The sequence below is a fragment of the Macaca mulatta genome, chromosome X, assembly GCF_049350105.2.
Source record: "Macaca mulatta isolate MMU2019108-1 chromosome X, T2T-MMU8v2.0, whole genome shotgun sequence".
NCBI classification, from domain to species: domain Eukaryota; kingdom Metazoa; phylum Chordata; class Mammalia; order Primates; family Cercopithecidae; genus Macaca; species Macaca mulatta.
In genome coordinates, this window is record NC_133426.1 from 94,562,242 (window position 1) to 94,572,227 (window position 9,986).

Below are 9,986 nucleotides of genomic sequence, written 5' to 3' on the forward strand. Positions count from 1 at the left end.
GTATTTTAAAGGCAAAAATAATAACTATTCTTTCTGATGCTTTCTTTTTTCAAATTTGGAGTCCGTTTAAGACAGTTTCTTTGTCATTTTGACTTAACACTTTTAGTCTTCGAGTACTTTCTTGGCTACTGCCATGATTAGATATTTTAGAATCTGGAAGAATTTACTGTTGTTACAAGCCCTCTTCTTTTGAGTGAGAAATAATATTTAGAAATATGCTAGGTGCTAGCTGAGCTCACTGCTAGTGGACCATCATCACTTGATTTTTTTTAGATCTTTCAGTGTATTTAAACATGTCCAGTGTTGGTTGTAAATAACCCTTGGCTTTGTTTGTGTCTGTGGATGAAATTCAGCACCTAGAGCCACCAGTAGCCTTAGCTCACCACCCACTGTCTCAATGTCATGGGTAAAACCCAGGCTCTGACAGGCACTGTGGCCCCTGGCCCAGATGCCCTGTCCCAATGCAGCAGATTGTGTGATCTGACTTCTGGCTTGGGGTCCCCAACCTTGGGTATCTCCTGTCCACAGGACACCCAGTTGCCGTGAGCCTGATGCCGATGCCTCTAGGAACTTAGAGATAAGCCATTTGGTTGTCCCCATCTTTCAAATAAAGCTTTTTGTGCAATTCAAATTCAAACACTAATAATGACTTTATATTAATATTTCCAATTCAATTTGAATTTTGGGGGCTTTTCTCTTAATTTACCTTAACAAAGCAATAAAAATGAGCACCACTAACAAAGATACAATACAGTGTTAATCCCATTCACAAGGGGGAGCCCTCATAACTTAACCACCTTTTAAAAGCCCTATCTCTTAATATTGTTGCATTGAGAATTAAGTTTCAACATAAATTTTGGAAGGTAACGAAATATTCAAATGATAGTATTCTGTCCCTATGCCCCTACCCAAATGCATGTTTTTCTCATATACAAAACATATTTATTCCATCTCAATAGCCTTAAGATTCTTAACTTGTTTTAACATAAATTTTAAAGTATAAATCCAAAGTCTCATCTAATTATTATCCATTCAAATATGAGTGAGACTCAATGTGTCATTCATTCTAAGGAAAATTACTCTCCAGCTGTGAGCATATGAAATCAAAGAGGTTATGTGCTTCTGAAACACAATGTTGGGACAAGCATAGGACAGCCATTTCCATTCTAAAAGGAAGCAATAGGAACAAAGAAAGGAATAATAGGTTCCAAGTAAGTCCAAAACCTGGTAAGACAAACGATTTCAAATCTAGAGGCTTTAAAATAATTATTTCTGACTCCCAGGCTCACCTTCCAGATGCACTGTGGCAGTGGTTGGGTCCCCAGGGCTTCAGAGGACCCCACACCCGTGGCTTTGCTCAGTGAGGGCTACGCAGCTCTCATGACTTACTGCCCATGTCCTGTAATTCTCCCAGGCTGGAGTTGCATACTGGTGGATCTACAGTTCTATGGATCTTGGGGATGGTTCCTAAGCTGTGAGTCCACTAGGCATTGCCCCACCGAGGATTCTCTGTGATGGCCCTACTTTTGCAGCATTTCTCTGTCTGAGCCCCAAGGCTCTTGGAGGCATCCTTTGAAATTCAGAGGGAGTAGCCATGCCTCCACAGCTCTGTGCACCTTCAGATTTAGCAACACATGGAAGCTGCCATGGTTTATGGCTTGTGCCTTTTAGAGCAACAGACTGAGCTGTACATGGGCCCACTTTGGCCACAGTTGGGGTGGCTAAAAATCACTGCACTGCAATGCAGGGAGCAGAGACTTGAGGCAGTGTTTAAGAGTGAGCCTCAAGGTTTCATGGTCACCCTGCGCATTTTTCTTAAAACTGTTCTGCCCTCAGTGTCCTGGTACTCTGAGCCTGTGATGTGAATGGTGGCACCAAAAATGGCCTTCTGGGTCATTATTTGATATGTTTTGGCTGTGTCCCCACCCTAATCTCCTCTTGAATTATAGCTCCCATAATCCCCACTTATTGTTGGAGGGACCCAGTTAGAAGTAATTGAATCATGGGGATGGGTTTTTCCTGTGCTGTTCTCATGACAGTGTAAGTCTCACAAGATCTGATGGTTTTGTAAAGGGCAGTTCCCCTGCACACACTCTCTTGCCTGCCACCATGTAAGATGTGCCTTTGTTCCTCCTTCACTTTCCACCATGAATGTGAGGCCTCCTCAACCATGTGGAACTGTGACTCCATTAAACCTCTTCTTCTTTTTTAAATTACCCAGTCTTAGATATGTCTTTATTAGTAGCATGAGAATGAACTAATACATTCTTCCATTGTCTTGAGGAATAACATCTCACTTCCTTGTATTCATATTTATCTCCTTATCAAATATTCACTTGGCCATACCCTTGGTATAGTCTCCCAGATATATATTTTTATTTTATACTTTTTTTACATGTCCAGGCTAAGAATGTTTTTAAATCTTTAAGTTCTGCTTTCTTTTTGAATGTAATTTCCATCTTTAATTTACTCCTCTCTTCTCATATTTTACTATAAACAGTCAAGAGGAGCCATGCGGGACTCTGAACACTTTGCTTAGAGATTTCTTCTGCCAAATATCCCAGTTTATCACTCTTAAATTCTGCCTTCCACAAAGCACTAGGACATGGACATACTTCAGCTGAGTTCTTTGCCACCTTGTAACAAGTATGGCCTTCCTTCCAGTTTCTAATAAGATATTTCTCACTCCCATGTAAGACCTCATCAAAAGGGACTTTAGTGCCCATATTTCTGTCAGCGCTCTGATTACGGTCACTTAGATAATCTCTAAGAAGACAGAGGCTCCTTCTATAACTTTCTTCTTCTGAGCCTTCACCAGAATTGACCTCAATGATTCATTCATGCCATCTAGGCTTTTTTCAGCATGCGCTTCAAAACTGTTCCAGCCTTTACCAATTACCCAGTTCCATAGATGTTTTCACGTTTACAGATATTTGTTACAGCAACATTCCACTTCTGGTCCCAATTTCTCCCTTAGTCTTTTTGTGTTGCTATAACAAAATACATGAAACTGACTAGCTTATAAACAAAAGGAATCTATTTTTTCACATTTCAGGAGGCTAGAAAGTCAAAAATCAAGGGGCTGGCAGGTTTGATATCTGGTGAGAGCCCAATCTCTGCTTTCAAGACGGAGCCTTGTCGTTGCATTCCCCATAGGGTGCAAACTCTGTATTCTCACTTGGAAAAAGGGAAGGAAGGGCAAAAGGGCAGAACACTGTGTAAAACTTATTTCATAAAGACCTGAACCTTATTTACAAGGGTGAAGTTCTTATCATCCAATCACCTGCTAAAGGCTCCACCTCTTTAAACTGTTCCACTGTGGATTAAGTTTCCACATAAATTTTGGAGGGGGAGCAAACATTCAAACCATAGCATCTCTTATTATATCTATGTATAGATGTATGAATATATATTTTAATTATTTACAAATTAGTTACTGATTGCCACATAATAAATTACACCAAAACTTAGCAGCTTTAGGCAACAAACACTTAGGGCACATTGCTTCTACGGATCAGAAATTTAAGAGCAGCTTAGCTGGGCATTTGTAGTTCAGAATCTCTCAGGAGGTTGCAAATTGTTGGCTAGGGCTGTAGTCATTTGAAGGCTTAACTGGGCACCGGGGCTAGAGTATATACCTCCAAGATGAGTCTCAGACCTCAGTTTCTCACTGGCTGCTGGCATAAATCCTCATTTTCTTACCAAATTGACCTCTGCGTAATTATTCCTAAGCCATGACATGTTTTGCTTATGCACCCTTAAAGAGTGATTGAAGAGAAAGAACAATGAGGAGCCACAATGCCTTTTAAGACCAAGTCTCAGAAATGGCACTCTGTTCACATCCACCAAATTCCATTTATTAGAAGCAAGCCACTAAATCCAGCCCACACTCATGGGGAAGGGAATTAAACTTCATTTCTTGAAGAGAGGAATAGCAAAGTAATTATGACCATGTTTTAAAAACACCACATTTGTTTCTTCTATATCATACATAAAATAGATTCAAATTTACCATATCTATATAAACATGAAAATAGTGAATTAAGTAGTGTTAACAATGTATACTCAGTGTATTGTGTTCAAAAGCCTGTTGAAGTAATTTTGTCTGTATGATAATGTTACTGATTTGGTATAGAGTTAAATTACCTTATTTTTAATTTTTTCAATTTTAGAATGTTTATGGCTTTTTATGCAAATCTGTTTTTTGATCAAATGTAACGCATGCATAGTTCAGAAAACAAAACAATTATGTTCAGGAATGTCTTGCTCTTTGTCTTATCTTTTACATTTACTATTCACAATACCTTGTTTCTATAGAGAGCCATTTTATTTGTTTTTGGTTTATTCTCCTTTTCTTTTGTTTTTCAAAATGAGCCTTAAAAAAGTCAAATAGCAATTAATTCTACTTTGACACTGCATAATTCTTTTTCTTGGCTTTATGAAAGCCAAATGTTTACTAATTAATTTACATAGGAGCAAAATAACTCCTTAGAAACCCCTTTGTGTTGAGTAGGTTCCTCGGGTTAGTTAGGTTCCTCGGGTTGGCAGCCACGATGAGCACCATGCTGTTTTTAGAAGATGTCCTGCCAAATAAACTGCACCTTAGAGACACTGAACATAGCAGATGCACAAATGGTAGCCAGTTCCCTTTACACATTCCTGGCTGATGGACCAAAAACAATTTCCTTTGACAGGGAAATCTATGCTAACTGTATTGAAAACTGTAAGACAGACAAATGGTACATATTACTATACATTCCCTCTTGGTTAAAACTAAATTCAAGTTTTCTATGCATGTTTTTCATGATGTGCTTTAAGGTTAGAGCATTCATAAAGACATTTGTGAATCTGTGAATATAATTTGATTTTGTAGCCAAGGGTTGAAGGGGTAAAAAAGAACTACACATTAAGATGTGGTATTAAGACTGGGCATGGTGGCTCATGCCTGTAATCCTAGCACTTTGGAAGGCAGAGGCGGGTGGATCACCTGAGGTCGGGAGTTCCAGACCAGCCTGGCCAACATAGAGAAACCCCGTCTCTACTAAAAATACAAAATTAGCCAGGCGTGGTGGCGCATGCCCATAATCTCAGCTACTCGGGAGGCTGAGGCAGGAGAATCGCTTGAACCCGGGAGGCGGAGGCTGCAGTGAGCCAGATTTGCACCATTGCACTCCAGCCTGGGCAACAATAGCAAAACTCTGTCCAAAAAAAAAAAAATGAGGTATTAAAGTTCTTTTTAAAAAATTTTTAAACATTTTTTCAGGTAATTTTGAACAAAAAAACTTTAAAATGGCATAACAATTTTCTATTTTAATAATTATGGTGTTATTGGGATTGCTTTATACTGTAGAGAAATGATAAACATATTTCTTAGTGACAGAATTGTTTAGGGAAAATGCCAGCGAATGACAAAAAGAAAGTGCATGAAACTGTTTTTATTCCAGCGCTGTTGTTATATTCAATGTTTCATTAAAGCATCAACTAAAGCCGCAGCTGGCAGTGATTGGGAGTTTTGCTTGTTTTGAATCACTAAGAATGACAAACAAGTTTAAAGGGACTGCATATCATCAGTTGTGTTTCTCTTCTTTTCTCTTGTTCCTCCTTCGTTGTTTTCTTTCTCTCATTTGTTTCTTCATTAATTTACTTATTAACTTCTTTTTAATCTATTCATTTTATTGTTAATTTGTTTATTTATTCATTCATTTACTTATTCATCCATTCATCCATGTAAAGTAACATCTGCTTTAGCGTAGACCAGTACAATAGCAAATAGCTTCTCAATTTGTTCCCTGTTTCACTCTCACACCAATGCAAGGCATTCCGCACACAGCGTGCAGTGATCATTATAAAGTAAAAATTATATTGATTCTTTCCTCTGCTAAATACCCCTCCAGTGGCCTCCTATATCACTCAGGAAAAATTTTAAATTTCTACAATGGCTTACTTAATTTGAAGCTTTGTTCTCTCTCCAACTTTATTACCTTTCACTCCCCCTTGCATACATTGCTTTGGTCAAACTAACTTTTTTTTGGTTGTGCCTCAAAAAACACTTAATACTTGTTATTCCTTTTACCGAGAATGTACTTCCCTCAAATGTTAGCATTGATGGCTATCATCATTTTTATCATTGCTCAAATGCCACCTCAGAGATGGCTTTCTGACTACTCTATCTAAAGCTGCCTCCCATCCCTCGCCGTCATATCCCATTGTCTTCTTAGCACTTACTACTACTTGAAAGTGATTTGAAAGTGATTGTGTGTATCCCTAATAGAATGTAAGCTCTCTGAGCACAAGGAATGTATCTATCTTCTTTATTATTGTATTCTCAACACCCCAAATAATGCTGACACATAGTTAATTCCTAGTATATAACGGTTGGAGGAATGTATGAATGAATACTTCTGTTCCAGAAACAATCATTGTTAACGTATTGGGCATTTTGTGTGGCCATAAGATAATGGATCAAATAAAATTGTAATATACAGCACCACTGTAGTGATAAGACACACATACACTCAAACAATTAGCACATAGTGTGCTAGTAATAAAACAGAAGTCTATACTAAGGGCAAGGCAGCTTAGAGAAAGAAGGATATTTAGATTGAAAGGAAAAGAAAAAAAGAATACTTGTCTTGTTTGAGGAACGGCAAGAAGGCCAGTTTCGCTGGAATAGACAGTGAGAGGCTATGAACTTGGTGACATGGGCAGAGGCTTGGATGTTAAACTAAATTGTGATTATGGAATTCCAGTACTGTAACATCTTTCAAATGCACTGCTTAAATCAAGTGGCAAAAAATATATAGTGCTGAGAAGTTTGTAAACTCCTTGAAGAAAAATACATCTTTTATATTCTTTATATATATTTCCCAAAGTGCCTATCAGAGCGTTAAACACATGGCAAACACTCGATGATAGCACATGTTTGGATTACTGAAGGCACTAGCATATGTATACCCCATTTTTCCATCAGTTTAATAGCTCATAAGCCGCATCCTTTAAAGCACACTTTTGACTGAGGTGTAGATCTTCCTTCTATAGGAATATTTCATCCAGCCAATAGGAGAGGGTAAACTGAAGATCTCTTTCTCTTTCTATTCCACTTGTTCTGCTCACATGGCCGTAGAGGAAGTAGTACTGGAAGACAGGAAAGCATGCCTCTTATCCGTTGATTTCTTAGCTTGTTTTCAATTATTATCACTAGGTAACAAATTGTGGGGGAAAAAAACTAAGTAGCTTACACAAACCATTTTATTTTGCTTGCGAGTTTTATGTGTCAGAAACTTGACAAGGGTTTGCCTAAGCAATTATCATGTGGGATTGATTCTGCAGTTGAGGTAGATGTCAACTTGAAGCTGTAGTCATCCCAAGGCTTGACTGAGATAGATGTTCAAGATACCTTATTCACATTACTAGCAGTTGATGCTGTCAGCTAGAATCTCAGTGAGGGCTTTTGACTAGAGCACCTACATATGGCCTCTCCAAATGGTCTGTGTTTCCTTATAACATGAAGGCTACAAGGTAGGTAGAGACTTCTAGAAGGATAGCTGTGATAGTTAATATTGTCAACTTGATTGGATTGAAGGATGCAAATGATCATTCCTGGGTGTGTCTGTGAGTTTGTTGCCAAAGGAGATTAACCTTTGAGTTAGTGGGCTGAGAGAGGCAGACACACCCTCAATCTGGGTGGGCACCATCTAATCAGCTGCCAGCGTGGCTAGAATAAAACAGGCAGGAAAAGATAAAAGAGCAGACCTGCTGAGTCACCTGGCCTTCTTCATCTTTCTCCTGTACTGGATGCTTCCTGCCCCTGAACATCAGACTCCATGTTCTTCAGGTTTTGGACTCTTGGACGTACAGTAGTGGTTTGCCAAGGGCTCTCAGGCCTTCAGCCACAGACTGAAGGCCACACTGTTGGCTTCCCTACTTTTGAGGCTTTGGAACTCACACTGGCTTCCTTGCTTCTTAGCTTGCAGACAGCCTTTTGTGGGACTTCACCTGGTAATTGTGTGAGTCAATACTCCTTAATAAATTCTCTTTCATATATACATCTATCCTATTAGTTCTCTCCCTCCAGGGAACCATGACTAGTACAGATTTTGGTACCAAGAGTGGTTCTAGAGGAAAGAATTTTAAGGATGGATTTCTTTAGTTGCTTTTGGGGTTTCTGGAGTTGGCTGCTTAATATGATTAGACCCGAAAATGCTAAGGACTCTACTTCTAATAGTATGCAGAGCACTGATAGTCCTTAGTGAGAACTGTTTAGAGAATTATACAAAATAAATACATTTGATGTCCTGATTCACTGCTTATGAAAGGTAAGGAGTTTCGTGACTCTATACATAATACTTTTGACCATAAGTGGAGAACCAAGGAATATAATGAAGTTGGTTGGTTGCTGCTAAGTTCGCTGGACAAGGTGACAAAAGAAAAGGATGAGCTCAGGGATTCTAACTACTGGCTCCAGAAGCACATACTGAGCCTCAAGTCTTCTAAGATTGCTCTGAGTGAGAGTCTTATCTCCTGCAGACAAAGGGCTAAAATTGCAGAAAATCAGACAAAAGTTCTTATCATGAAGAATGGCTGACCTGCAACAAATTGCGCACGCTCAGTCTCACCAGGTGTCTAATGTTAAAGTGAGGGCATTGATTGGAAAAGAATGGGACACTACAACTTGGAATGGAGATGTGTGGGCGGATCCTGATGAAGCTGGGGACACTAAGCTTGTAAATCCTCTTTTTTTTTTTTTTTTTTTTTTCAGACAGAATCTTGCTCTGTCATCCAGGCTGGAGTGCAGTGGTGCCATCTAGGCTCACTGCAACAGCCACCTCCCAGGTTCAAGCAATTCTCCCTGCCTCACCCTCCTGAGTAGTTGGGATTACTGGCACCTGCCACCATGTCTGGCTAATTTTTGTAGTTTTAGTAGAGAAGAGGTTTTGCCATGTTGGCCAGGCTGGTCTCGAACTCCTGACCTCAGGTGATCCACCCTTCTCAGCCTCTCAAAGTGCTGGGATTACAGGTATGAGCCACCGCTCCAGGACAGAGCTTGTAAACTCTAATGAGCCTTTTTTGCCAGAGGAAACACCCTCCCCACCCCCAGTGGTGGCAACCACCCTCCCCACCCATGCTGCCTTCAGCCTTTCCACCTTTGTCTGAAAAGATTAACCCTGTATTGCCTGAGGCAACAGTGATGGCCTCCCCTGAATGAGTTGCCAGGAAAAACAATACTGATTCTCCTCAGGATATACCCTCCACATCCCTGTTGCCTCCTAGACCTATAACTAGACTAAAGTCCCAGCAGACCCCTAGAGGTAAGGTTCAGAGTGACACACAAGGAGGTGTGCTACACTCCAAAATAAGTGCTTTTCTAATTTATGTAAGCAGGAATCTGGAGAACAAGCATGGGAATGAATATTAAGGATGTGGGATAATGGTGGAAGAAACAGAAAGTTGGATCAGGCTGAATTTGTTGATATGAGCCCACTAAGTAGGGGTTCTACATTTAATATTGCATCTTGGGGAGTTAAAAAATGGTTCTAACAGAGTATTTGCTTGGTTAGCTGAAATAGGGATCAAAAGATGGCCCACCGTAAGCCAATTGGAAATGCCTGGTTTCCCTTGGTTTAATGTAGAGGAAGGGATCCAAAGACTTAGGGAGCCTGGGATTCTAGAGTGGTTTAGGCACTTTAGACCTACTCATCCCAGCTGGTAGGGTCCAGATGACATATCCTTCACCAATACTTTGTGAAATAGACTTGTTAGGAGAGCACCTGCATCGTTGAAGAGCTCTGTGATTGCTCTTCTCTGTATGCCACATGTTACAGTAGGAATCAGAGTCACTAAATTACAAAACTTAAATGCAATGGGAAAAATTGGATCCGAAGGTGGCAGGGGCCAAGTGGTGGCACTTATCCATCAAAGCCAAGGTGGGCACAGTTACCATAATGAACAGTAGAGGAAAAGCAGCAATCAGAATAGTCTGATTCGTG

General features: G+C 39.8%; 1 non-coding gene across 1 annotated transcript; it reads left to right on the forward strand.

Moving 5' to 3' along the window:
* Nucleotides 1-302: 302 nt before the first annotated feature.
* Nucleotides 303-429, forward strand: LOC114675273 (small nucleolar RNA ACA64). The gene has a single exon (XR_003726352.1). It is a non-coding gene; the product is annotated as a small nucleolar RNA ACA64 (small nucleolar RNA).
* Nucleotides 430-9,986: the final 9,557 nt, after the last annotated feature.